General features: G+C 35.6%; 1 pseudogene; it reads left to right on the forward strand.

Moving 5' to 3' along the window:
• The first annotated feature begins 311 nt into the window (after positions 1-311).
• Positions 312-15,827, forward strand: part of LOC114398689 — a 35,404-nt pseudogene continuing 19,888 nt past the window's right edge.

Genomic DNA, 15,827 nt, shown 5'->3' on the forward strand with positions numbered 1-15,827 from the left:
AATCTACCCACAAGAATTTTGTTATATTTGTATGATTAATTAGGATAAAATATTAAATTATATTTCTTAATTTACCCACAGGAATTACGGAAAAGAACATGATTTAATAGTTTTATCATAAAGTTGCATGATGAATCTAATTGAGTAGGACTTTAGCCCACAGGCAAGTTTTGTGTCACTAGATTCATATATTGAGACATGTGTGTTTGTTTGCAGTTTCACAATCTATGAATATTTCTTGTGACCTTCCCATTTTGAAAGGTGATAATTATAAGGTTTGGAAGGAAAGAGTTCTCCTTCATTTGGGCTGGATGGATATTGACTATGCTATAAGGAAGGATGAGCCACCGACTATTACTGAAACTAGCGAACCTGATGTTGTTGACCTTTATGAAAAGTGGGAGAGATCTAATCGTCTATCCATTATGTTCATAAAAACCAACATATCCGCTAGTATCCGGGGTTCAGTTGACCAGCATGATAAGGTCAGAGATCTGTTGAAAGACATTGATGAACAGTTTACGACCTCTGAGAAGTCGCTTGCTAGCACACTCATTATGCAATTCTCTTCCATTAAGCTTACTGGAACGAGGGGTGTGCGTGAACATATCATGTGCTTAAGGGACATAGTGGCTCAGTTGAAAACCCTAGAAGTTACCATGTCTGAATCCTTCCTGGTACATTTCATTTTGTGCACCCTACCTCAACAATATACACCCTTCAAAATCTCCTACAACACACATAAGGATAAATGGTCTATTAATGAATTGATGACCATGTGTGTTCAAGAAGAGGAGAGATTGATAATGGAAGAGGGTGAGAAGGTAAATTTGACTACTTCTACTTCTGGAAAGGATAGGAAGAAGTTTGTAGGCACCAATAAAGGAAGGATTCCGACTCAACCAACAATTAAAAAGGAGTCAAAGTGTTTCTTCTGTAAAAAGAAAGGACACATGAAGAAGGACTACCCTAAATTTAAAAGTTGGTTTGAGAAGAAAGGTACACCATTCACTTTCGTTTGTTATGAATCTAATATGATTAATGTGAATCATAATACATGGTGGATTGACTCTGGTTCTACAATCCATGTTTCTAATACCTTGCAGGGTATGGAAAGCCTAAGGAAGCCAGTGGGAAGTGAGTAGTGCATCTACTCAGGGAGTAGGATGAGCTTGCATGTAGAGGCCATTGGAACGTGCGTCTTAGTTTTAAGTAGTGGCTTTAAATTACATTTGGAGAAAGTTTTATATGTTCCTAGTTTCTGTAAAAACTTAATTTTTGTTTCTAAACTTGCACCTTTGGGATTTTATTTTAATTTTACAGACTTTGGTTTTAATTTACTAAATAAATATGAAATTATTGGTTGTGGTCAATTGGTTGATGGTCTTTATTCGATTGAATTGAAAAACGACGCTACTTCTATGCACGTTTCTATTGGGTTAAAACGATGTATTATGAATGAAGAATTCTTTATGTTGTGGCACCGGAGATTAGGACATATCTCTATTGAGAGAATCAAGCGATTAGTAAATGAAGGAGTACTTAGTACTTTGGATTTCGCTGATTTTGAGACTTGTGTAGATTGCATTAAGGGTAAGCAAACTAACAAGTCTAAAAAGGGTGCAAAGAGGAGTTCTAATTTATTAGAAATCATACATACAGACATATGTTGTCCAGACATAGATGCAAATAGTCCGAAATACTTCATAACCTTTATAGATGATTATTCACGATATATGTATCTCTACTTACTTCATTCTAAGAATGAAGCTTTAGATGCCTTTAAAGTTTTTGAGGCTGAAGTTGAGAAACAATGTGGAAAACAAATTAAGATCGTGAGATCAGATAGAGGTGGGGAGTATTATGGTAGATACACAGAGGATGGACAAGCACCAGGTTCATTTGTGGAATTTCTTCAAGAACATGGGATTGTTGCCCAATACACTATGCCTGGTTCTCCGGATCAGAATGGTGTCGCAGAACGAAGAAATCGAACCTTATTAGACATGGTGAGAAGCATGAGGAGTAATGTAAAGCTTCCTCAATTTTTATGGATTGATGCTCTTAAGACGACTGCGTATATATCAAACCGAGTTCCAACCAAGGCTATCTCAAAGACACCTTTTGAGTTATTCAAGGGTTGGAAACCAAGTTTGCGACATATACGCGTTTGGGGATGCCCGTCTGAAGTAAGAATTTATAATCCACAAGAGAAGAAACTAGACCCTAAGACTATTACTGGGTATTTCATTGGATAAGCTGAAAGGTCTAAAGGGTATAGGTTCTATTGTCCATCCCACATCACTAGGATTGTGGAATCAAGGAATGCAAAGTTTCTTGAAAATGATTTGATCAGTGGGAGTGATCAATTTCAGAACATTTCTTCTGAAAGGGATCACTATGAAGCTGAACCTTCTGGGACAAGTAATAGGTTGGTAGTCATTCCCACCCCTCAAGTTAAAATGGGTGTTAGACAACCAGTGATTGAAGTTCCACAAGCTGTTGAAAGTGATCATGTAGATCAAGTTGTTTATGAGGAACAACATGATGATATTGAACAAACTGGTGAAGAACCAGTTGAACAAGTTCCTCAGCAAGATGACCAAACAACATTAAGATGATCTACTAGAGTAAAAAAGACAGCAATTCCTAGTGATTATGTAGTGTACCTACAAGAATCAGACTACAACATTAGAGCCGAAAATGATCCTGAGACGTTTTCACAAGCCATGAGTTCTAAGGAATCAAATTTATCGTATAATGCTATGAGGGATGAGATGGATTCTATGGCATCTAACCAAGTTTGAGATCTCGTTGAGTTGCCTGTTGGTGTAAACGCCATCGGATGTAGATGGGTCTTCTAAACAAAGAAAGACTCAGAAGGCAACATTGAGAGACATAAGGCAAGACTTGTTGCTAAAGGATTCACTCAAAGAGAAGGAATCGATTACAGAGAGACCTTTTCCCCTGTATCTAAGAAAGACTCTCTTCGAGTAATTTTGGCATTAGTAGCTCATTTTGATCTTGAGCTGCATCAAATGGATGAAAAAATGGCGTTCCTGAATGGTGATCTAGAAGAAGAGGTTTACATGAAACAAACTGAGGGATTCTTATCTAGTGTTGGTGAGCACTTAGTCTGCAAGCTTAATAAGTCCATCTATGGATTGAAACAAGCCTCCCGCCAATGGCATTTAAAATTTCATGAGGTCATTTATTCATTTAGCTTTGAAGAGAATGTCATGGATCACTGTATATACCAGAAAGTCAGTGGGAGTAAGATTTGTTTCCTTGTATTATACGTAGATGATATTCTGCTTGCGACTAATGATAAGGGTATGCTATATAAGGTGAAACAATTTCTCTCAAAGAACTTTGATATGAAGGATATGGGAGAGGCATCTTATGTCATAGGCATAAAGATCCATAGAGAAAGATCTTGAGGCATTTTAGGCTTGTCTCAAGAAACCTATATTAACAAAGTTTTAGAGAGATTTAATATGAAAGATTGTTCACCAAGTGTAGCTCCCATTGTGAAGGGTGACAAACTTGCTTTGAGTCAATGCCCCAAAAATGATTTTGAGCGGGAACACATTAAAAATATTCCATATGCTTCAGCAGTTGGAAGCCTTATGTATGCTCAGGTTTGCACTAGACCTGACATTGCGTTCGCTGTTGGAGTCTTGGGAAGATATCAAAGTAATCCAGGTATTGACCACTGGAAAGCTGCAAAGAAAGTGATGAGATATCTTCAAGGAACAAAGGATTACATGCTTATGTACAGACGAACTGATTGTCTGGAAGTGATTGGCTACTCCGACTCAGACTTTGCTGGTTACGTTGATTCACGAAGATCAACATCTGGATATATTTTTATGTTAGCCAGTGGAGCTATATCTTGGAGAAGTGCCAAACAAACCTTGACTGCTACTTCCACTATGGAGGCTGAGTTCGTTTCTTGTTTTGAGGCTACCTCGCATGGTGTATGGTTGAAGAGTTTCATGTCTGGCCTTAGAGTTGTGGACTCTATTTCTAGGCCATTAAAGTTGTATTGTGACAACTTTGCTGCAATGTTTATGGCTAAAAAAAACAAAAGTGGAAGTCAAAGTAAGCACATCGACATCAAGTATTTAGCCATAAGAGAACGTGTTAAAGAAAAGAAAGTGGTCATTGAACACGTCAACACTGAGTTGATGATTGCTGATTCTTTAACTAAAGGCATGCCACCAAAGAATTTTAAGGATCATGTAGTACGAATGGGACTTGGTTCCATGATGTAATTTCATTGTACGTACATTTTTTATTTTCAATGAAACTCTTATTCAGTTAGATATTTTCTCATATGGTTTTGTGCACATATTTATTTATTTCGAGAAAAATCATTCGGTTTAGATATAGAATAAACATATGGTTTATTCATTAAGTTGAGAGCTTGTGTTGAGAGACTTGATATATTGTGGTACATGGAAGATACTACTCATCATCAGAGGACCTATCGCCATGACTCATATATTATGTTTCTTGTTACGATTGATGTTGGGTTAAATGGACCAAGTGGGAGAATGTTGGAAGTGCACGTTACGTTCACGTTGCACGTTACGTTCATGTTGCACGTTCTTTTTATATTTTATTATTTTGGAAAATTTAGTTATTTCTGAATCTGGTCCATTTTCTATCCACATTCAACCCATATCTTTGCAAATATATTTGCCACCACCTTTAGTCACAAATCACGTACCCATCCTTTATCTCACGTACTGATAACTTTCTATCTCACGTTCTGATAACAAGTTGAGCTCTGTGATGGACAGACTCTATAAATAGGATGGGGTGCTCTCAGTTTTGTATCACCAAACCTACTTCTCTATTCAGAAAAAAAAATACATCATCTATTCAGAGTGAGTAAGGGTCTGGAAGAACAAAACTGTCTTTCAGGTTCGTGTGTGTGCCGCTTCGCGTTCAATTTGCAATGGTTGGAGGTACGCTCGTAATATTTTTAATTTCCACTGTTTGATCTGAATATGCCATTTAAATTGATTTGCATGTTTAGATCAGTATATGTATATTTTTACATGACAATGTTGTGATGTGAGATCCATATGTCTTGTTCACTGGTCCAAGTCCAACCAGTAGTAGTAAAAGGAAGCATCCTCTCTCTCTCAATTAACTAATCAAATTTGAAGCACCACACAGTAGAGACACAAAGCAACTCTCTTTCACTATCAGCATCCGGCCTTTCGCTTTTCCTCCCTATCATCTCCTGGAAAAAAAAAATACTAAGTCAAGAAGAAGATCTAATAAGCCAATTCATTCATTTCAACAAGAGCGTGGCATGTGAATTATTAAGGGAGGGGTGACATCTTCGATGGCGGCAAAGTTCGCGTTCTTCCCACCGAACCCGCCGTCGTACAAGGTTGTCACCGACAACATGACTGGGCTGCTGCTCCTGACGTTGTTCCCGCACCGCAAGAACGTGTTCGGCACCCGATGGCAACGTCAACCGTGCTCTACTCCCACGGCAACGCAGCTGATCTTGGCCAGATGTACGAGCTCTTCATCCAACTCAGCATCCACCTCCGCGTTAACCTCATGGGGTGGGTTCTATGTTTTCTTGCAGTTTCGTCCTCCTCCCCTCCCCCCCTTCCATTTTTTTCTTTTCCTCAGAGTCTATGTTCTGCTTCTTCTTTTTTTCTGAGGGCATTTCAGCAAGTTCTGGTTTTTCTAATCGTGATCAATTTAGAATTGTTTGTGAATGTGTGGTTTGTTGATGTAGATTGTAGGATACTTCTTTTTTGCTTTTTTTTTAGGGGGGCGGGGGGCATTTTGACCTAACTGGGTTACTTTTACAAACTTATTCCCAATATAGGTCTCTTCTTAAACTATTTCCAAGCTGGGTTTGTTTTTTACGTAGCCATGCAAGTGTATCGACAACATGAATGACGAAATACGCAAGCTGTTGACACATGGATTGATACCGCCAGTGGAGCTGGCGATTTCAGTGTAGATACCGCTAGTGGAGCTGGTGAGTTTGGTGTGGCCAGTTCTCGCCACTCTCACTGGCGACTTGGCTTTAGGTGCGTGCTTTGACGAGACAGCATGCAGACTATGGTGGCAGGAGGCAGGCTAGCATGCTTCAGAGTAGCAGGTGAACAGGAAGGTCTCGCCAACACTTCTTGCGAGATAAGCTTATATCCGCCAATGGTATTAGCGATATAGGTGTGTATATATAGATGCGTTTTCGGTTTAAAAATTTGTGAGTATTGAGTGTTGAGTATTCAGGGTTTCAGTTTAAAAATTTTCTGAGAAAGCTTTAGCTTGAAAATTTATGAGTATTAAGTGTTAAGTGTTTGTATTTTTAAAGTTCGTCTCTGAATCAATAAGTAATATTTTTCTTCTCTAGTATTGTTTTTATTTATTTAAAGTAATTATTTTGAGTTTCAACTGACATTAATTTTATTTATTTATTTTTCTGTCATTGTTTTATTTTATTTATTTGAAGTTTGAAATAAAATTTGAGTTTTGAGTATTTTTTTGTATAAATTTTTTTAGTTTGATGTTATTAATTTTAACATTAATTATTTATAATAGCAACTAAAATGTGTAGTTTGAAAGTTTTATATTTTGAAAGTTTCATATTCTGCCTTTAAAATTTGTAGTTTCAAAGCGTACAAATTTTTTAAGTTTGTGCATGATATAATTAATTTTTAGTTACAATAAATTTATAATCTGAAGTATGAGTGTAGTATTTTTTTAATTAGATTTGTTTATTTTGAAGTTATTATTTTTAAAAATAATTAATTATAATAGCAACGTTGTTAATGGTTTGATGTGCCTTCAAAATTTGTACTTTAAAAGTGTGCAAGTTTTTTAAATTTCTGACATGATATTTATTTGAAGTAATTAATTTTTTGTTAAAATAAAGTTTTAATTTGAAGTTTCACTAAAGACATCTTTTGTTATTAGATTAATTTAATTTAAATTTATTATTGTTATGATTAATTATTTATTATATTGTTTTTGTAGGTATATGATGAATTCGGTTATAACAATCTTGTATTTCAATGGAAGGGTATATGAAGAGACTGATGGTGTAATCTTTGAAGGCAGTAAAAAATCGATTCAGATTAAACGTGGAATTAGTTTCAATGCTTTGAAAAAAAAATTGGAGATAAGGTAAAGTTACAAAATAATGAAATTATTTCTGTTAACAGTTATAGATTTTTAGTTTCTAGAAAATATGTTGCTTTGCAAATTTGTGATGACGAAGATGTTGAAACCATGCTCGAATGTTTTCAACAACAAAATCAAATTTCAGTTTTGGAATTGTACATAGAAAAGGATGTGGTTGGTGGTTCTATGTTTCATTTTGCAAATTCTCTTACATCATGCAGAAATAATTTATCTAATAATGAGGCGCAACCGCCAACAAATGTGAGCAACTTACATGGTGATGAAGATGATGATGATGATGATGATTATCTTGTGTCTAACTCATACGTTGAAGAGTCTTTAGACGAAGATGATAGTGTTGACGGTATATCTGATACTGACAATGAAGTCACTGACATGATTCAACCAGTAAGAATTGTTCACCCAACAGAAGGTATAATTTATTATATAAAAAAATAGGTGAATACATTTATCATTTGATGTCAATTGTATTTAATGTTAAATAAGCATGATTTGAAAAAAATATTAACTATTAGGTGTACAACTAATTGAAAATCCATTTTGGAATGATGCTTTGCATTATAACAATATCAACTGGAGTCATCCTGATGAGGAAGACATTTGTGGTTTGGAGATGCCATCAACTTTTAATGTTGGACAAGAATTATATGTTGGCATGGATTTTGATACTAAAGATGCAATAAAAAATGCACTGAAACAATATGCTATGAAGGTGCATCAAACTTTCAAAGTTGTTGAAAGCAAATTGAACAAGTATATTGTTTGTTGCTTGAATAAAAGCGTAGAGTGTCCTTGCCTATTCTATATGAGAGCAATTTTATCTAAAAAAATTGATTCATGGAAAGTCACACAATGGGGTGGACCACACACATGTCTCAAAATGACCATGACACAAGATCACGAGAAGCTTGATTCAGATTTAATTGCCACTTGTGTAGTAGGTACGTATTTTATTTTCATATTATGCTACTTTTGTGTTAATTGTAATTTTAATTTTGTTATTCTATTAACAGGCATGATCAGAGAAGATCCATCAATAAAAGTTTCATTGATTCAAGAGAGGATTAACAGTGAATTTTCCTACAAGGTGTCGTACAAAAAAGCTTGGTTGGCGAAGCAAAAAGTCATTGCACTTGAATATGGCGATTGGGAAGAGTCATATGCAAAACTTTCGTCGTGGCTAACACACATGCAAAATCATTCTCCTGGATCATATTTTCAAATACTACATGAAGATTTTATTGTTGGGAACACGGTTAGTCGCGAACACCGTCAGTTTCATAGAGTGTTTTTGACTTTTGGCCAATGTAAGGAGACTTTCAAGTTTTGTAAGCCAATCATACAAGTTGACGGCACACATTTGTATGGAAAATACCGAGGGACCCTCTTAATGGCCACATCACAAGATGGAAACGGTGGTGTCTTTCCTCTAGCATTCGCCGTGGTCGAAGGTGAGACGTTAACAGCGTGGTCATGGTTTTTGGCACACTTACGTTAACACGTCACAGATAAAACTGGTATTTGTCTCATATCTGATAGTCACGCGAGTATAAAGTCTATTGTGGCTAACAAAGCACTTGGTTGACAACCTCCCCACGGTTATCATGTTTACTGCGTGCGACACATAGCAAGCAATTTCAATCGTAAATTCAATAATGTCAAACAAAAACAAATGTTGAAGAAATTGGGTAAGATTTTATTTATCATGGTCACGTTAATTTAAGTTTCATGTATACTTAAAATTGTTGTTGCTAACTAATTTCATGCAGGCTACACTCCTTGCAAGCATATTTTTGATCAAAATTTAGAAAAATTCTGTCAATTAAGTCCAGCCATAGCAACATGGATTGATCGCATTTCAAAGGAAAAATGGAGCATGACTTATGATACAAAAGGACGTCGATATGGCCACATGACAACGAACCTCTCAGAATGTATAAATAAGGTATTGAAGGATTGTCGCAACATACCCATAACAGCGTTGGTCAAATCAACATATAGTCAGTGTCGAAAGTACTTTGTTGATCGTGGCCGCCAAGCCCAAAGACAGTTAAATGAAGGACAAGTATATTGTTCTAAGATTGTTAAAGAACTTAGACAAAATCAAGAACAAGCTTGTTTGCACATCGTTCGCGTGTATGATATCCACTCGACAAGGTTTGAAGTAGAAGAGACCTTCAATCCTATAACGCAACGTGACGGACAAAAGTGGGTAGTTAACTTGAATGGCCATTATTATTAATGCGGAAGGTATTCTGCACTTCACTATCCATGTTCACACATTATTGCAGCTTGTGGTTACGTGAGCATGAACTACTACCAATATATAGATGTTGTTTACACAAATGAGCACATCTTAAAAACATACTCCGCACAGTGGTGGCCTCTTGGGAATGAAGCAGCAATTCCTCCTTCTGATGATCCATGGACACTTATCCCTGACCCAAGTACAATTCGTGCGAAAGGTCGGCCAAAATCAACAAGGATAAGAAATGAGATGGATTTGCTCGAACAATCTGACCACCGACAAAAATGTAGTAGATGTGGAGCAGAAGGGCACAATAGGCGCCGATGTCCAATGCAATCTGAATGTGGAAGAAATTCATATAATTGATTTATGTATGTAAGATGAGTGACTTGTATTGGTTTAAGTTGTCTTCAATGTATTCACTTTGTGGGGTTCAATGAAATCGTTAGTTAGAAACATTAATTATTTTGGTTTTTGTAACTTAGTTATTTTTTTAAAATTACTTATTTTGGAATGTAGCAGTCTCTTAAACCCTACGTGGTAAACCCATAACCCTAAACACTATGTAGTATACCCTTACCCTAAACCCTAACACTAACACATAAAAAATATCCCATAAAACCAAATCCCTAAACCCTAAACCCTACGTAGTATACCCTTACCCTAAACCCTAACCCTAACACATAAAAAATATCCCATAAAACCAAACCCATAAACCCTAAGCCCTAAACCCTAAACCCCAAACCATAAACCCCAAAACCCAAACCCAAGCCCCAAACCCCAACCCTAAACCCTAAACCCTAAAACCCAAACCCTAAACCCCAAACCCCAAACCCTAAACCGTAAATCCTAAACCCCAAACCCTATACCATAAACCCTAAACCGTAAACCCCAAACCCTAAACCGTAACCCCTAACCCGTAAACCCAGGATGAGTGAAAGTGGGGAGTCCAATGCTATAGTTAAGGGTATTCAAATTGATACTAAAGGAGAACTATCTACAATGATGAACTATGGACTTAGTCAATGTGAACTATCTGCACATATGGCATTGGTGTTCGTCTTAAGTTACTAAAATTACTTATTTTTCGTTTGTCTACGTTAGTTTTATTTTTAAACTTTATTTATTATTATAGTTTGATGCGCAACATAAACTGTATCCATTAGTAAGGCTTAATAAATGAGATACGATAGATTAACTGTCAAAATCAAATGTCATACATTCAACAACAAATTTAAACAGAGACATCAAAATCATTCATTATGGTGTCTGTGATGTCGTGAGGATGTGCCACATGGTCGATCCCATCTTTGCACTTGACGATCAGGATTTCTTCTGCCGCGATGTCTCCCCGCTTCTACTTGCTCAGCCTCAACAGACTCGTGCTGCAAATCAACACCTAATAAGTCACCCATATCAGGTATTGCTCCGGGTACATTCCATTGCGGAGCTAATGGGGCGTTAGGTGTTGCCATTGGGGCATCATGTTGCTGTGAAGGGGTCATAGTTGGCCATGAAAAATGAGGATGTGTTTCCGCAACACCACCGAACGAATGTTCGCTTGGAGACATATCAGTGTGATGACCTTCGAAAGGATACCGATACATCTGTGAAGGATACTGAGAAAATGTTGGTGGCGTGTAATACATTCCATGGCCACGCTCCTCCATTTGTTGGGAAAATTCTTGCCCTTTAACAGCCTGCCGTCGTCTGTCACAACCTCGAGTTTCAACACTTGACTGAAGCATGTGAAACTCTTGTCGTGGAAATTGACGCTCTGATGTTGTACCATGTGCCACAGGCTCAGTGATTCTTTCTTGCTCTTCGGATAAAATCGTTAACTTCTCCACATAAGGCACAAGATCATCAACTGTCCATGTGTTCATCCCTTGTGGTGACACCATATACTGTAATGTCTCTGCAACTTCACCCTGCACATATTAGGGTCAGCAAATTAATGTCGTTGCTTTAAAAAATAATTTGAAGTTAAATATTGAAAAAGAAATAAATACTAATGTAGTTGTGTTTGCATTCTTTGGGTCGACAAACATCTTAGTTTTGCACCTATACCAGACCATGTAGTCGGAGTTAAAACTCAATAGGCCCTCCTGTCGAGGATAAACGTCGACCCTAAACTCAGCTCGATTGTTCCATTGGTTGATCATTGGGGCCAACAGTTGGAACCAATTTTCATCGTGTTTGCCTTTTAACGTTAGCCCATGGGTATTCAGTGGTTGCGAAGGACACTCGGGAATAGGTTGTTGCATTCCAAATTGTCACAACACTTTATTGGGTTGGTGCCACTCAACAATATGGAAACAAATGAGTGGCACCACCACGCACCATGCTACACTACCAATCAAACAAATTGGAGGCAACATTGACATAACAGTTGTTGTGTAAGGCTCCCACAGAAACTGCATACAATAACACAATTGTTAATTTTCACTTAAACATGTCATCTTATTTATTATTTAACGAATACATTACGATCTTCTTACCTCATGTCATTTCATGATATCCAATTTGTGACGAAAAACTATCAGATCATCATTACCAATATGTTGATTTCCACGTCACAGCCACCTACAAGAAAATGTGAAATCATTAGTGGAAACACGTTACATTATTAATTATTTTCAAATGAAATCTTATTTTTTAAACAACTAACCTGTGTCTGAGTGGTTTATTTTCTATTACGGGAGGAGTCCTCTTTGGAGCCAAAGTCGTGCATCGTTCCCATGCCCACATTTGGATTAAGATGCACATACCTCTGATTGATTTAATTTTGTAATCGGTGGCGCTGCACATCTCTCTATATAAAAAAGCGAGCACGGCAGGTCCCCAAGCATACGTGTTGCACTGTTCAAAGTTACGTAAAAATTGCAGGTACCTTAGGGAAACTTTGTTGCTGCTTTTGTCAACAAATAGGACACCTCCGATGAATCTAAGTATCCATGCACGAGTAAACCTTTGTAGTTGTTCTACGTTACCGTCATGGTTATTTATTTGTGAAAAATGATGAGCCAACAAACTTAATTTTACCACACTGCATTGAAGTTCACCTTCCTGTGGTCTAACTCCCAACAATTCTTCACATAATTTGGCCCAACCAAGATTAGTTTGACCAATTAACGGTGCCCCATCAACTTGGGTTGCATTCATAATACATCACCGTCAATCGGGCCAGACTTAATTTGTATATTTGATGAATATGACGACGAAGATGCTATTGATACTGCAAAATAAAATATAATACAATAAATTCAATTTTTTTTTACCTTATTTGTTCACTAATAAATTAAATTATGAAACACAATACCTAACAAAAATTAATATGTCAAGAATAAATTAAAATTTATATACTACAAATAAAAATATATTTTTCACTAAAAAAAATATACTACAAATTAAAAATTAACACAATAAATATATACCACAAATTAAAAATTAACACAAAAAAATATTGTTCACTAATAAAATATATACTACAAATATCAAATTTTAAATATATTCTAAAAATAAATTAAAATACATACAAACACAACTTTAAATAAATAACAAATTATATATTTTTTAATAAAAAAATTATATTATACAAATTACAAAATTGAAATATTTTTAACAAATGAACGTACCTAACATTTGTAAAATTATTAAAATACCTAAAACTATTACTACAAACTATATAAAATTAACGTACCTAAAATTATTACAATACCGTAACAAAATATATAAAATTATTACAAACTAAATTAAGGTATCAATATTAACTTCTAATACCTAAAACTAAAACTAAAACTAATTTAACATACAAAACTAACAACTTAAAATATCTAAAACTAAAATTAAAACTAACAACTTCAAATACCTAAAATTAAAACTACCATAATTTACAAAACAAAAACTAACACTAACATACAAAACTAAAAACTTAGGATACCTACAAGTAAAACTAACAACTTAAAATACTTAAAACTAAAACTAACGTAATAAAAAAACTATCATTTGTAAAACTAACGTATTAAAACTAACATACAAAACTAAAAAATTAGGATACCCCAAACTAAAACTAAAACTAAGTACCATAAAAAATTATAACTAAAACTTACAAATAATATTAACATAAAAACTAAAATTAATTTACCATATAAACTTATAATATCTAACATAAATAATATTAATATCTAAAGTAATTACAACGTAAAAAATATTAATTAACTTACCTGGTTTGACACAATGAAAGAATGGAAGATGGACAACAATAACAACCACACCCAGCAGCACAAGCACTAACACGAAGGATGCACGAAGGATGAAGAGGTGAGATGAAAGTGCGGCATGTTTGGTTCAGGGAAGCATTTTATAAAGGAGGAAGAAGAGCTACACGTGAATCTCGCCATTGCAACCAGTGAGATACTGCAGCAAGAAAAAGTTGCTCCTCTGCGCCACTGCACCTCATAGTTGCACCGCTAGCTAGCTTGGTCAGTCTGCACCTCACCTGTCTTGCCATTGGAACTGGCGAGACAGTGTCCACGTCATGGGTCTCGCTGCTATGACTGGCGGCATCCATGCGTGTCTCGCTACTTCGACTGGCGGCATCCAAGTGGCAGCTGTCTCGCCATTCATCCTGGCGACATCGTCCACGTGTCGCAACGCCAGTGATACCGCCATGCATGCTGGCGGGATAGGCTAGGGTTACGTAGAAAAACAGACCCAGCTTGGAAATAGTTTAAGAAGAGACCTATATTGGGAATAAGTTTGTGAAAGTAACCCAGTTAGGTCAAAATGCCGGGGGGGGGGGGGGGGGGCGGGGGTTGTTGTAAATACATGGTTAACCAAACTACTGGTTAATCTTTATTCTTAATCTTTTAAGCGGGGTTAAGTTCTGTATTTAGAAATCACCTTGATGTAGCACGTTTATAGTTAATTGGTGTCAGTTGATAACCTTTCTCTTTGCATGCGTTAGACCTTGTTTGGATAGACTTACTTATAAGAGAACTAATGCCTTGTTTGGATAAGCTTATCTATAAGTATAAGAAGAAAAAAAGAAATGGTTATGCTTGGAAGTTTTTTACAACAAACACTGGTAAGAAAAAAAATTAAAAAGATAAAATGAATTAAACTTCTTCTCTGAGTTAGATTTTAGTTTATATACAAGTTAAAACAAACTTTTGGAGAAGTTAAATAAGAGAACTTCTACAAGTTAACTTATTAGTAAGTAAATTTTAACTTAGGGGAAAAGCTTATTTCATTATATCTTCTTATTTTCTTCTCCTTTTAAGTGTTTATGAAGAAGTCTATCCTAACATGATCATATTCTACAATTTTGTTTTTGCAATCCATGTTCCTGATCATGACATTAGAGCAACACATGCATGGTAACTTATTGTAGCCTTGTGAAATTGCTTTATTTTGTTGATACTAGACTACCCTTTGTGGCAAAAAAAATCCTGTGAGTACATGTACTTTATTTGTAGAGTGCAACATTTGGTTAGACTAATATTGTTAATTGAGCTTAACCAAAAGATTAAGTGTGAAATTGGATTTTTTTTCACAACAATCTATGATGTTTTACAGGTATGACTATTCTGGGTATGGACAATCATCAGGGAAGGTGTGTGTTTATATGAAATGGTTGTTCGTGTCAAATCGTGATTCATCATGCTTAATTCTGGGTAGTGGTAGAGTTGTAAACATACATGCTAATGAACATTGTTTTGCCTGAACTTTAGCCAAGTGAGCATAATACATATTTGGACATTGAGGCTGCAAATAAGTGTCTAGAAGAGATTTATGGTGCCAAGAAGGAAGACATAATCCTTTATGGACAATCTGTTGGCAGTATCCCAACTTTGGATCTTGCAACTAGGTTGCCTCAATTAAGAGTTGTTGTTCTGCACAGTCCCATACTTTCTGGCTTAAGGGTCTTGTATCCAGTAAAATGAACATACTGGTTTGACATATACAAGGTAGTATATATGTTGTTTTTATTTATTATCATATATGTGAATTTCTTAATCTAATAAGATGCTGCTTTGTGTTGATATGCAAAACATTGACAAGATTCCGCAAGTTAATTGTCCAGTTCTCATAATTCATGTAAGTTTGATATTTCTTGTGTTATATAAATGCATATGTAATTTAGTTGTATAGGCTTAGCTTCAGGATTAGTTGCATTCTTCTCACATATTTTCCATTATTTTCTATCTAGGATACTTGAGTGACATCTTTTTTTTTTTTTATCTTCTTTTATTTTTTCTTGACACCCTTAGTCTATTTTCCTTATATTGATTTTTTTAATAGTTCTAGAATTTGAATATTTAAAAATATTTTCATTTTAATGTTTAGAACAAAATGTTTAGAAAAAAAATTGTATGTCAAACACCTT

Source organism: Glycine soja, chromosome 19 (assembly GCF_004193775.1).
Source record: "Glycine soja cultivar W05 chromosome 19, ASM419377v2, whole genome shotgun sequence".
Taxonomy (NCBI): Eukaryota; Viridiplantae; Streptophyta; class Magnoliopsida; order Fabales; family Fabaceae; genus Glycine; species Glycine soja.